General features: G+C 39.3%; 1 long non-coding RNA gene across 2 annotated transcripts in view; it reads left to right on the top strand.

Moving 5' to 3' along the window:
• LOC135452935 (uncharacterized) overlaps window positions 1-12,186 on the top strand; it is a 28,749-nt gene extending 16,563 nt beyond the window's left edge. The window contains exons 3-5 of one of the 2 annotated variants that reach the window (XR_010441733.1): window positions 5,965-6,025; window positions 6,663-6,708; window positions 11,100-12,186. This is a non-coding gene — a long non-coding RNA (uncharacterized LOC135452935). Of the gene's footprint in view, window positions 1-2,327; window positions 2,607-5,964; window positions 6,026-6,662; window positions 6,709-11,099 lie in introns of those variants that run through there. The other variant, XR_010441734.1, reaches the window with a different exon arrangement.
• The last annotated feature ends 639 nt before the right edge of the window (window positions 12,187-12,825 follow it).

Raw genomic sequence — 12,825 nt, 5'->3', positions numbered from 1 at the left:
GCCCTGCACCCCAGGGTGCTGACCCCTGTTTGTGCTCACCCACACACCTGCAGAGAATGCCAGGCTGTTAATGAAGATGTTCCACAGGTCCCTGGGGATCTGTTTCCATTTGTGACTGGCTGCCAGCTGCACCTTGTGCCTGGCACTCCGACCATACAATTTTCAGTGCACGTTGTGTCCACTCACCAGCTGACAAGTCACTAATTGGGGATAAGGAGTCTGTCAGCCCTTGGTAGAGTGGAGATGTACAACATCCACTGCCCTTGTTCTCAGTAGCTGTCACCCACCCTCCTGAGCTGTGATTTGAGCAGGCATGCTTAGCCTGCTTGAAGCCTGTAGCTACTAGGGACAAACAGTGTGATTCAGAATCAGAAGATGAAAAAGCCAGGAGAGGTTTACTTCTTTCTCTCTCCCTCTATACATTGTTTTTTGTTACAGTGGAGGATCTTCTGCAAGCAATGAGGGGAACCAGAGAGGAGGAAAGAAAGAGGGGGGGAAATTATTACAAAGAATTTTCAGAACAAGTTAAATATTTTTCTTTCTATGGCTAATAGGTTGATAACAATGTTTCATAACTGAGTATTAATATTCATGATGAACTATTGAAAATTAATGGATCTGGTTGCTGAAGAGGAGGTAAAGAAACTTGATATTGTTGGTAGCATCAGTTTTGGTCATCCCTTCCCAAAGATTAATTTGAACAGAGTTACAGAAAAAATGGCTATGCCAACATTCTTTTGAGTCTTGCATGTAAGTATTTCTGTTCATTTCAGTGACAATTTATCAGTTGGTATTCTACAAGCAGACTTGCAACTTGCATTGCATTGTGTTTCCATGGAGACAGACATGTTTATGTTCATGTAATACATGGCAATATTAATCACTGGAGACATAAACTGACTATTCCTAAAGTTCTTATCCACAGCTTTTACATTAGCTCTTTGCAGATTTATGGATTGATGGATACTGCATATTTATGTTGTGTCAGCACTGGAGCAGTTTATCATTTAACACTTATCTCACTGAAGAGTAATATGTTCTCTCCATATTAGGTAATTTTTGAAACACTTGTATATAATAACATCCATTCTCTATAAATTTATAAAGACAAATTTGAAAGAGCTTCAAAACTGATTACTTCCTTTTAGGCAGAGAAACTACTTTGTCATTTCTATTATTATTGCTCTCTGATGTTTCAGTATTCTGTCACTGTCTGAACGATCACTGCAGCCTCATGATGGTGTAGAGGGGATACAGAATCCTTTAACCCAGCAGTGCCAAGGCCCCAGCAAACCATGGCCCCTAGTGCCACATCTGTGTCTGCTAAGTGCCTCTGGGGATGGTGGTTCCACCACTTCCTGGGCAGCCTGGACCAATGCTTCACAACCCTTTAGTGAATCATTTTCCCCTAATATCCAATCTAAACCTCCTCTGATGCAGCTTGAGGCCATTTCCTCTTGTCTTGTTACCTGGGAGAAGAGGCCAACTCCCACATCACCAAAAACTCCTGCCAGGAAGTTTTAGAGAGCAATAAGGTGCTCCTGAGCCTTTTCTCCAGCTAAACTCCCCCAGCTCTCCCAGCTGCACATCAGACTTCTGCCCCAGCCCCTTCCCCAGCTTTGTTGCCCTGCTCTGGACATGCTCCAGCCCCCAGTGCCTTTTGCAGAGAGTGGCCAAAAATGAACCCAGTGTGTGAGGTGTGGCCTCACCAGTACCCAGCACAGGGGCACAGTCACTGCCCTGGTCCTGCTGGCCCCACCACTGCTGATACAGGACTCAGTGAAACACAGCTTCATTTCTTGAACACAATAGATGCTTGCTGTCAGTGTATTTCTAAGTGAATTGTGTCTGGAAATTTAACTCCACTAGAATTCCTTTCAATAGCTCAGTAGCAGTTAAGGTTCCATATAAATGGAACAAACAGAGCCAAAAAGGAAACAAAAAAACCTACATGTTATTGTTGGCACTCTGTCTATCAAGTCAAAATGAGCATTTGAAGTCATTCAGCTCCTAATGGGAGAGATTAATATCATCTTTCCTTTAAGCTCCTCTCCATGTAACACTCTATTTTTCCAACTTTCATCATGGAATTAGAGGTTTCCAAGAAGCTAGTTGTGGATTTTCTTGCTGATAAGCTAGTTTCATGGGTTTTTTTAGATATTCCTGTGCCAGTTTCTCTTACTGGTTTATGATCACTAGTACTGGTTGAGGCATTAAAGATGTGTTTGTATCCAATTGCTAGAGCTATTAAATGTAATATTTCAATGACTACTCTAGAGCCTGTCTGAGGGCAACTTTTATTGTACTTTTAATGTCCTTCTATTCAGGAGAGGCACTTGGCACTGCTCCAAAGGACTGCTGGTGAGAGAACATTAGAGCTGTCATCCAAGTATGGTCCTGCACCTCTGTACCCAGTGATCTTCACCCTGCTGTACCCACAGGATTTAACAGAGCAGGCAGAGGGACTGAAGCATATCAAGTTGAGCATTCAAAGTTGAGTTTGTACCAAAGAAAATAAGCTGCTGTCTATATGACAAGGAGCCTGGAGAGGAACAGGGGAGATATTGTCTAGTCTGAGACATTAAATTGAACATTTGCTTTGGAAAAAAAAAGTAAGATTAATCCAGGGAGAATTGTCTCTGGCATCCAGGGCTTGGCTTTTTAGAAATAATTACAAAAAGGAAATAAATCTGATTCTTGCCTATTGCATTTTATGACCCTTATGTGTTAGTCATTGTTCTTGAGTTGGGAACAGAAATAATAGTTGAGAAGCAAGCAGAATTTATAGTTCTGAACAGCAGTCTTGACAGTTTCTCAATAAAAAGCAATTCAACAAATTGCCAACACTTTTCCTGATCAGAGTGCATAATGCAACAGTTAAGTGACATCAGGCTCAGCAGGGAAGTAATCAGCATCCAGCACATAATGATCTCTGAAATTTGGTGTGTGTCTGCTCTGTCACATGGGCAATTGGTGTCATCCCATGTCAGTTTGGTTCCTTGCCCTGCAGCAAGACTTTTGAATGTAAAGAACATCTTACAGGAAAAATAAATGAACCAATCACTTCTCAACCACCTCCGTTCTTGCCACGTGTGGTTAAGAGAAGAACTCGAGAATTTAAAGTACAGCTTAGAACTTACATTTGTACTTCATGTTACCATGAGTTACATTTCTTATCAGAAACTTCTGAAGTATTTATTCAGTCTATGAATTTTGTGTTTTGCTTCTCTGAGTAGCAAGAAGAGTACATTCTGGTTAATTGAACTTCCTCAGTTGTTTTTCCCCTCTTTTTCTCATGTGTAAAAGATGCCTGAACAATTTAACACTGTCTTAGCAATATTTTCCTTTGTGGTATGTGTGGTATATTTCAGATTGCTTTTGCTTTGGTTTGGTTCCTTGGGTCTTTTTTTTTCAAAGGTCAATTACCATGACAGTGGGATCTTTTCATCCTGGAGGAGCATTTAACAAAGACTGTGAAATATGCTGTAGATTGGTAGATGAATTAATTAATTATAACTACAGAAATCATATTTCAGTTAGTACAGTTGCATTTCTATAACTATACATAAATTATAAAACATTACTTAATTATTGCAGTGTTATGCTGCTTTTAATTTCCCAGCATATTGGGATACCAAATCCAAGGTGTTCAGGATGTGTCTAGATTTGTAATATTAAAGCAAAGTCATTGTCACATTTGTGTGTCTTCAGTTGTTGGGTTCTTCAGTATCCCTGCTGTGCTTTGCAGAGCATCTGAGCAGATTTTCATGCACATCTCTCTCTGTCCATGATTAAATGCTGTCTCTTGAAGTGGTGGTTGCTCTTTATGTATCTTGGGTGGAGATTTTGGAAAGTTGTTCTGCTGCCCAGCTGTTTGGCTTTAAGTTAGCAAGGTAGCTTTCACAGGCCTGCTTTGCAGCCAGGGTTGAAGACAGAGAGGATGTGAATGGTGATCAGTACCCTGATTCAGGCTTCCTCTCTAGATGATCCTGGTTTTCCATGAATGCTGCAGGAGTCTGGGGAGATTGGCAAGCCATATGAAGAGCCAAAACAGTGCTGTGAGAATATTTTCCTCCTTTACTGCATATTAGACCTGAAAGCATCTTCAAACCTCTCTTTGGCTGTACAGATGGTCTCAGAGCTGCATTTCAGCTCCCTCTGCTGAAAGGAAAGAGGTGTGAAACACGAGGGCTGGCTGGGGAAATAGCTGGTGAATCATTTATAGGATTCTCCCTTGTTTTTTTTGACATAATTATGACTGCTCCTCTGAGTGCATATTCAGGTTGTCTGACTGGAGGATTGTGTTCCTCAGTGCTCAGGAGTTGCATTCTACAATTGCTTACTCCTGTCCTCCATGTGTTTCTCAAGCTGTTGGCTTGATACAGGTGAATTTTTAGTTACTCTTTGTGTAAACACACCCAAATGTCTGAAAATGCTGTAGTAAATCATCAAGGTGGCATTTTATAGCTACTGTGTATTATTTTAGACCACATCATACTATTCCTGTTACTTCAGCCTGCAGTTAAAAAAGCAAGATGACAGTGTAACTGTTGAGAGAAAATGTGTTATGTAATGCCACTTTTGTTTGGCAACATGGAAAGCCCAGACAATTAACACGTGGCACCTCCTTTACAGAGTTTGTGTAGCTGTATTTTTAAAGTACTTGGGTGAGACTGGGCATATAAAGCATTTTTAATATGCTTCAATCTTGTAAAAAAAGGAAATTTAAAAGGAAGAAAGGCCAAAGTTGCTGTTGATAAATTGCTAGAGGTGGCTGAATGGATCAAAAGAAAACCATTTGCTGGTTAAAATACGTGGTCATTTAGATAACAAGACCAGCTAGATGTGGTCTCTTTAGAAGAGGAAAGAAAGGAAAGATAGGGAGTAGGAAATCCTATTGCTGATTCAGCACATGGCGCTCAAATGTGACAAATTTACTGTGAATTTTCACTTTCTAGGTCAGACCGAATCACTTGGCTGGGTTTTGTTTGCACATCTTGTTGGTGACCTGCTGCTTCCATTTAACACATACTCTAGAATGCACTTTAAAAAATGTAACAGTTTTCCATCTGCTGTTCTCACAGCAGATTTTATAGCCTGTCATCTACTTGCATCTTCCAGAGAAAAGCAGTTGCCTGCAATCTTTTCTCAGTGTCAGTGCTGTCAGAAGTATCTGCTTGGGTCTCCTCTCCCTTAAGGCTTGGGCAACACAGGCACCCTGAAATCATCTCCCCTTTTCTGGCTTTTGGGATTTTTAAGGCCAATTTACTGATCAAGGGAAAGCAATGTCAAATGTTTTTATTCCCAAATGGATCTGATAGTAATTCCTGTTGTGAAAAAATCTTCACATGTTTAGGCATGGAATGCATTTGTGAGGGAGCAGGTGCCCACAGTTTGTTGGTACACAGAACACATGAGTCCCTCTGCATGCTAATTTTAGCATCTTTTGCTCCTTTGTCCCTGTTTATGCAATGCTGATGCACAACACCCATTTTATGTGATTCCAGTGTTTTTATCAGTTTCTGCATAATCTTTTAATGATGTTGACTTATAAAAGTGTCAGTCATATATTCTTAGTAACACAGCAAATGTAAAACATTCAATTTCAACTTCTTTACTAGGGTCTTTTCTGAAGAATTATTATAACCTACTTGTTTAGAAAATAAATTTTTATTTTAAGTAGCTTGACAAACTTGGTAGTAATCTCTTGTGGTTCAGTGTAACGGCAGCCATATGGAACTATAATTTCCAAGTCCCACAGATCTAATTTAGTTTTATGCTATGTTGGATTACATGTCAAAATTATCTTCATGCCATCTGTAAGGCTTCTTACATTCTGAATTGTTTTATTGTAGGTTTACTGTAGTGCTTGCTATCTAGAAATTCCTTCTTTATTTCAGTTACTGATGTTTGATTTCTTAAAGGTCCAAGACAGCTTAATTTTTCCCATATTGTGTCTTGTAGGTCAGCCTCTAGGAATCTCCTGAAAAAAGCAAAGTGACATTAGAGATGAGTTAATGTGCATGTAAGTGAGTGTGGTAAACCCCAGGAATTTATTTGGTTTAACTTCATCACTTGACTGTTCTGTTTTGCTTTGTTTGTACCTGTAACACACTGAGATCTTTTCCCTTTCATGTGTTATTGCTTGGCCTTCCCCCTGAAAATGCCTCCTGAGGACACTTACACATACTGAGGTGGTGGGCCTGCTGAAAGGGAAGAAATGTGAGGAGAAGGAGAAAAAAGTGAATAGGCATTAAATAAAAAGTTAGCTGCTTTAAATGTTATTTTAGATACCAAAAGAGGAAGATTTTCTAAGCCTAATAGGTGCAGGTATGGTTTTTGTATCCCTCAGTTTTGCCTTATTTGCACAGTCCTTTATTCTTTTACACAAACTCCCCACTGGAGTTGGTCGCTGACTTTGCAGCCTGGCCCTGTCTGTGTGTGAGGAGTTGTCACTCTGGTCAAAAGCTGGGCAGGAGGTTTCAGCCCTGCCTGTGGAAGTGCTGCAGGCTGTGCAATCACCTCAGAGCACATTGGAAGGGGAAGAGAGGGAAAATCACAACTGCATCTCAATGGCAGCTTAGGAGATGGTTTAATTCTCTGTTCATGGTCAAGCTCTTTTGTCCATCTAATCTTTGCCTTGTGTTTTCTTTCCATTCCAGCATCCTCTGTCAGAGCTCCATTGGAAATATGAAGCACACCAGCACAGTAAGTGAGCAGTGACCTGCAGCACTAACATGGCACTAGGAGACCTTTACCCCTGTAGCTTATGGTACAGTCTTTTCTTTTTTCTTTCCCTTTTTATATCTCTGCTTTCCATGTGGACTAGTAAGCAAATTCATAAAGGAGGTACATTTTGCCATTTTGCTGTGTTCTTTTACAGCATATGATACTGTGGCTCACATGCCAATTACTGGTCTTGGAGGCAGTTATAACATGAAAAAAAAAACCTAACATTTGTCCTGCATGGTATTTACATTTTTTGGATGATTTTTTTTCTGAGGAAGCAGTTAAGAGCAAAAAGTCAAAGATATATTACCTCTCTGAGCTATGTGGTTTGGTAATATTTTCCTAGTGCTTTTCACTTTGCCAGCAGATCTGCAGACATCTTTATCCCATCAGGTCTGGGTGGTGCTGCTGGTGCTGTCACTCCCAGTGCTCATGTTTGGGGCTTTGTTTCTCTGCGGGTTTTTTGCTTGTGCGTCAGCTTCAATTTAAAGACACTATTTTAAGTTATAGCTGTAAGACAAATAGCAGCTTGTGGTTCTGGATGGGTTATTTTTCTATTGCAGCAGATATGAAGTATTGGCTGCTGCAGGAATTCAGTCAGGATCTCTTGTTGTTGACATTGACTTCACTCTGCCTTCAGAAAAGTGAATTTGTACACGTAATATGTGGATGCAATTTATTGTCTGAACATGGTAATAAATAGTTTCAACTATTTTTAGATCAGCAAAACAAAATAGGCCATGACTGCCACAAAGAGAGGTTGCTTGCCTCCTGCTGGATATAGTTTATAGTAAAACTAACTGCATTAACCATTTAACACATGGAGGCACCTCAGCCTGTGTAGTGGGCTTTAGTGATACATGCTAATAACAAGATCAATAACCTCTCTCTTGGCTTCTACCCAAACTGAAACTTTGTACTAAAACTGTATGAGGACAAGCCTGAGCCTTGTCATCAAAATTTAGGCCTATGCATTCCATCTCCTGCTTACACCCTTGAGAGTTTCCTTTGTAGGTGGTTTTACTAAAGAAAAGTGATTCAGTGTAAGATGTGCTCTGGGGAGTTTTCTTCACCCCTCCATCCTGGAGTGTGCTATCAGCTGTACCTTTAGCATGGCTTTTGGCAAAGCCTTCATTTTGCAGTATTTTTGAGAGGTTACAATAACAAGACCGACCAGGGCAGGCAAAATAATGTGGTCATTTAGAGAATTTGTAAAATTTTTATATGTATATAAGTACATCTTGTAACAGTCAAATCAGAGGTGCAAACCCTAAACTTTCTGTGTTCAATCCTATCTTTGTTTGGGTAAAAATGATAAATGAAACTTTTCATGGCCGGCTGCTCTCTGAAATGAAAGTATCCACAGAAGTGGATATGGATACTGCTTTTATTCTTTCAGTAGACAGAATAGAAGATCCTGCTGCACAGAAGAAATGTCAGAATCTATGGGATATTTTAAACACTTCAGATACTGAGAATGGCTCCAGCTTTGTTAGACTGATAACACTTGAAGGGACACTGAAATCAATTGACTCTCATTTGATAGTTGCATTTGTCTGCAATAATGTTGATATAAAGCTGCCATAACTTATGTGGGTCATCATCATCATCATTATTAGTGCTTCTCAGTATCTAATTTCTGTTATTTCATGTTTTATTAAATACTGAACTTAGTACAATTCTTAGGGCTATCCTTTCTTTACTGTTGTTTCAGCTACAGTTAAAGTAGATGTTTCATCTGCAAATATGGGCTTTAAGCACTATCTCCAAATAACAGTATTTATTAAGAACAACCTTCATCTTCAAAATCAGCACCTAGTGTTAGAAATATCAGCCTAAAAATGCTTTACAAATGCATGTAGCCTTGAACTTACAGATAGATGGATAAGTTTCTGCCTTGCTGAAATAGCTCATGTCCTTTGTTTTGACCACCTGTTGATGGGATGCTGTTTTGTTAGCTACAAAGGGGCTAAAAGGTTTCTCCCTCTGCCCAAAAGGTTTTTATATTTTAGTGAGAGAAAATTAATTTTTAATGTGATTCTTTGCTCCATCAGGTCACTGTATCACCCAGGACTACTTTTTCCTGACAAATGTAGTTGCCTTTCAGGGACTCAGTGGGGATTTGCTGAGCTTGAGCTACATGTGTCTCTAGAACCAAAAGGGATGTGTTGGAAAGAGCTGAGAGAACTGACAGATGTCATTGCAGAGCTTTTCTCTGTTAGATTTGCCAAGCTGGAGGTATTGGGAAAGTTGGAGACTGGGGGAGGTGGGAACAGGTTGCCCTGAAAAGTTGTGGAATCTCTGTCTTGGGAATTTTTCTGACCTGTTTACACACAGATCTAAGCAACCTTGTCAGAATTCAATGCTTCTCCCGTTTCAAGAAAAAATGTTGGACTTAGATCCCCTTCTAAGGCTCCCTCTGACCTGAAAGATTCTAAGAAAACAGATTTGTACTGATTTGCAATGTCCAGGGGAAAATGTTGGATTTTTTTTTTCTTCACTCCTGAGATAATTTTGTTTTATTTGATAACTTGTCTCTACCAATAATGAAAAAATTGAAGCAAAACACTTACAGTTATTAAAACATGCTATCATTTCAAAATTTTGCTTTATCTATTTGTCTTTTGGTAACTCTTTTGGTTGTGGGGTTTTTTTGCCCCCACTTATTGTGTCATTTAGGCAAAGGAAATTCTTGGTGCTGTCTCAGATTTCTATTACTTATAAAAGCCACATGTGTACACAGGGATATCTAAATGCAGATTAGGTACAAAACAAGCTTTGAAAGAACAAGAGAAGACAATGAATACATAAGTGTGGATTTGAGAAACTCCTCTCCATTCTTGCTTAACAAGACAGGGCTGAGAAATAATCCACCAGCAATATTTTGTTAAGAGAATTATGAAGATTGCAGTCTTGGTGGTTTTAATGTCCCAAGATGAATTTACAGACTTTCAGAGAACAACTGAAGACATTTGGAGTTGCAGAAGCCAGACACATGCTAGGGATATATCTTTACACATACCTGTGTCAAGAGAGGAACAAAAGCAGGTTCTCTTCAGTTCTTCCTGACTATTAATCAACACAAATTTTCCCAATGCTTTGTATGAGCTATCAAGGTTTCATCCATAAATTCTTTTAAGGCAGGAAAATTTTTGGGTGTTACAGGGGAGTAAAGAGAACCTGTGTTTCAGAAAGTGTGTGTTTTAGGGTTTTGACTGAATAACACACCTTCTGCTTATTTTGAGAACCTTGTTAATGTTTCCCTTTTGCTGGCCTAGGATCAGAGAGCTCCTTCCAAGATCTTGGAGCTATTGATTAAAAATGCCTTCCCTGCATTACCCTTGTGGCTGAAGGCATTACTGACTCACAGCTGTCACCACTGCTCACTCTCATTTCCTCCTGCCATTCACACAGTTCCCATGGCTCTCTTATTTTTTGTGACCTCTGGGGTTCCAGCATTTCTGCATTTCATAAGGCTTCCTTCCATTTTTGTCTGTATTTTCTTTGCTCTAAATCTATACTCACAGTATCTCTAAATCTTGTTTTGCTTCCTTTTAGAGCATTATTATTGCTGTGGCTGTCTAAAGTCTTACCTCAAGCTGTACTTTTATATCTGTTTACTAAGCTCTTGTAATACTTCCTCTCTGAACATTCCCCACTGACTGTTTTTTTCCCCTCTGAACAAACTCTTCATGCTCATTTCAGAATCAAGGAGCTAACCCATACATTGATCAATTTAAAAAACAAATGTCTGAGGCAGTGCAAAGGTATTTCATGAGGCTGAAAGCCAGCTGCTCTAAGGAGTTGATGTTAGTTTATTGTGAAATATTTCTGCACAATGACACAGAGAAAAAGGTATTATTAATTTACCTGGATCCTATGCTTATTTTATATATACTTACATATATAATCATCCATTATATGTGGGTATTTTCATAGATTGTTTAGAGATGTGATTGCCCCATGATTTGAACATGAAAAAAAGAGACAAGCATTCAGAAAATAATGCAGCAAATTACAGGTTGGTTAGTGTGTTTCTAGGTAACAAAATGCTTTTTGATGTTTCTAGAACAGCAGAAATTGTAGACCAGCATTCCTATCATGTGCAAGTGTCACATATATATCACAGCAAGTGTCTAATATATAGAAAAGAGCCATGATTTAAATCAGGGTTTTCCACACACTTAATTACCTTACAAGCTAACAAAAAAAAAAAAAATCCTAGATACTGCTCTAGAGAGAGATTTCCTGAGGTGTTTTAGGAAGTGATTCTGCTCATGGTCCAGAAAAGAAGACTTGTAACCCTAGAAAACACATTATGTGATTCATTACATTATTATTATTATTATTATTGTTGTTGTTATTTCTAGCTCAGCAGCTCCAGTGATCTTGGTGGTGATCAGTGGCCAAGGTCTTCTGTCTGTGTCTACCCACAGAAGGGGGACTCTGCATCTTCCCAAATAATCCAGTTCCAGGACAAAGTTGTATCTCTGACAGGAGTCTGTCATGGTTCTATTAAAGGTTCATAGAAGTTGAGATGCTTCAAGGGAACCTGCTGTGATGGCAGCCAAGGAAGGTTTCTCATCAAACCTGCTTTGCTGCAGTGTTTCATACTGGGGAGCTTCACTTGTGTGCGTTCTGTTACTGTACACATGAAACTTTTTGGGGCAAGGACCCTTCAGATGTATGATTTTGGTGCATGATGGTGTCAGTTCTGCACAACATAATATGATAATGAAAACAATGAAGAGTGGTATGAAAAACAGGAGGAGAAAATGCTATACATGTTATTAGAGATGTGACTCAAAACCCTGTCAAATTCTAATGTTTCCCTTGTGCTGCTGTTTTCTGGGTCTATGTGGGTAGTGCTTTCCTATGGATTTGTTGAGGCACTTGAAATAACTCAGCACAATTCTCAGCACTGCTGGGGCTGGTTTAAGTTTATACCATTCATGTAGGATGTTTTTTGCTAGTCAAAAGCAAGCATGTGTTGCATGACTGTCTCCATGAAAACTCCTAAAACTCACCAAGTGCCACATCTGAATTTCAGCCAAGGCTTCAGTGCAAGAAACAAAAGGGGTGTAGGTTACCATTTGCCTACAGCATGAAAACCCCCACCTGCCAAACCACTGTGCTTAGTTTTATACAAAACTTTGTTCCTGCTGAGTGTTTTTATGCCAGATGTTCCCTGTGGTTGAGCATACAGGCTCTATCTTCTCACAATTGCATCAGAGCAAATGAGCTATGACACTGCTTGCCTATTTTTAAGTAAGTTCAATGTTGTCCATCTAATGAATGCTAAGGCATACTCTGCCTGTGGGAAATGCAGGCTTTGCATGGTAGAACAGTTAGGGAGAAGCTTTGTATGTTTTATATTTTAAAAAGCCAAGCAAAACTCAAGCCCTACCAAATAAATATGTGTCCTGAAAGTTGCAATAAACAGCCACTGTTTCACTCAAGTCTATGCAGAGGTGCTGATTTTTAGTTAGCATTGATAATTTGGAGCAATTATGTATTGACTGAGAAAAGTATGTTACCTGCATTTAGAGGGCAGCTCTGGAATTGCAAGCATGGAAATTCTTCTTGCACATGCATGTAACTCTTTGCCTTTGTTATGGGAGTGTATGGCTTTTCTGTGGATGATGCAGATGAGTGTCTGTAGATTGTATAGGTTAATATATTAATATATTTATACATTAACATTAATGTCTGTAGATTAGTGACCATATGAAGATTGGAAGATCACCACTGTTTGATGTTAAGCCATGTGATCCTGATGCTTTGGCCTTCTACACTAAGGTTTTGGGTTTGGCCACTTAAGGTCATCTCCTTATTCCTTTGCATTTTTGGCAACTGCTTATTCTGTTTTTACACTTTTTCATTAATCTTCTTTTTGAAATTCTACTGATAATCTGTCACAGAGTATGAGTTCATTTCTCTCACTGACTGCAGGACTGCACTGATTAAAGACTCAGTTTGGCTGTGACTGACAAGCATGAGATCAGTTTGTAAAAGCATCATAGAGAGGGTTTTCAGGGCAAGTCACAGAAGGTCATAAAATCATCATAATTATGTGCCAGCTCCATTTGGGCTAGT

This window comes from Zonotrichia leucophrys, chromosome 11, assembly GCF_028769735.1.
Source record: "Zonotrichia leucophrys gambelii isolate GWCS_2022_RI chromosome 11, RI_Zleu_2.0, whole genome shotgun sequence".
Taxonomy (NCBI): Eukaryota; Metazoa; Chordata; class Aves; order Passeriformes; family Passerellidae; genus Zonotrichia; species Zonotrichia leucophrys.
This window is presented reverse-complemented; position numbering and strand designations above follow the sequence as displayed.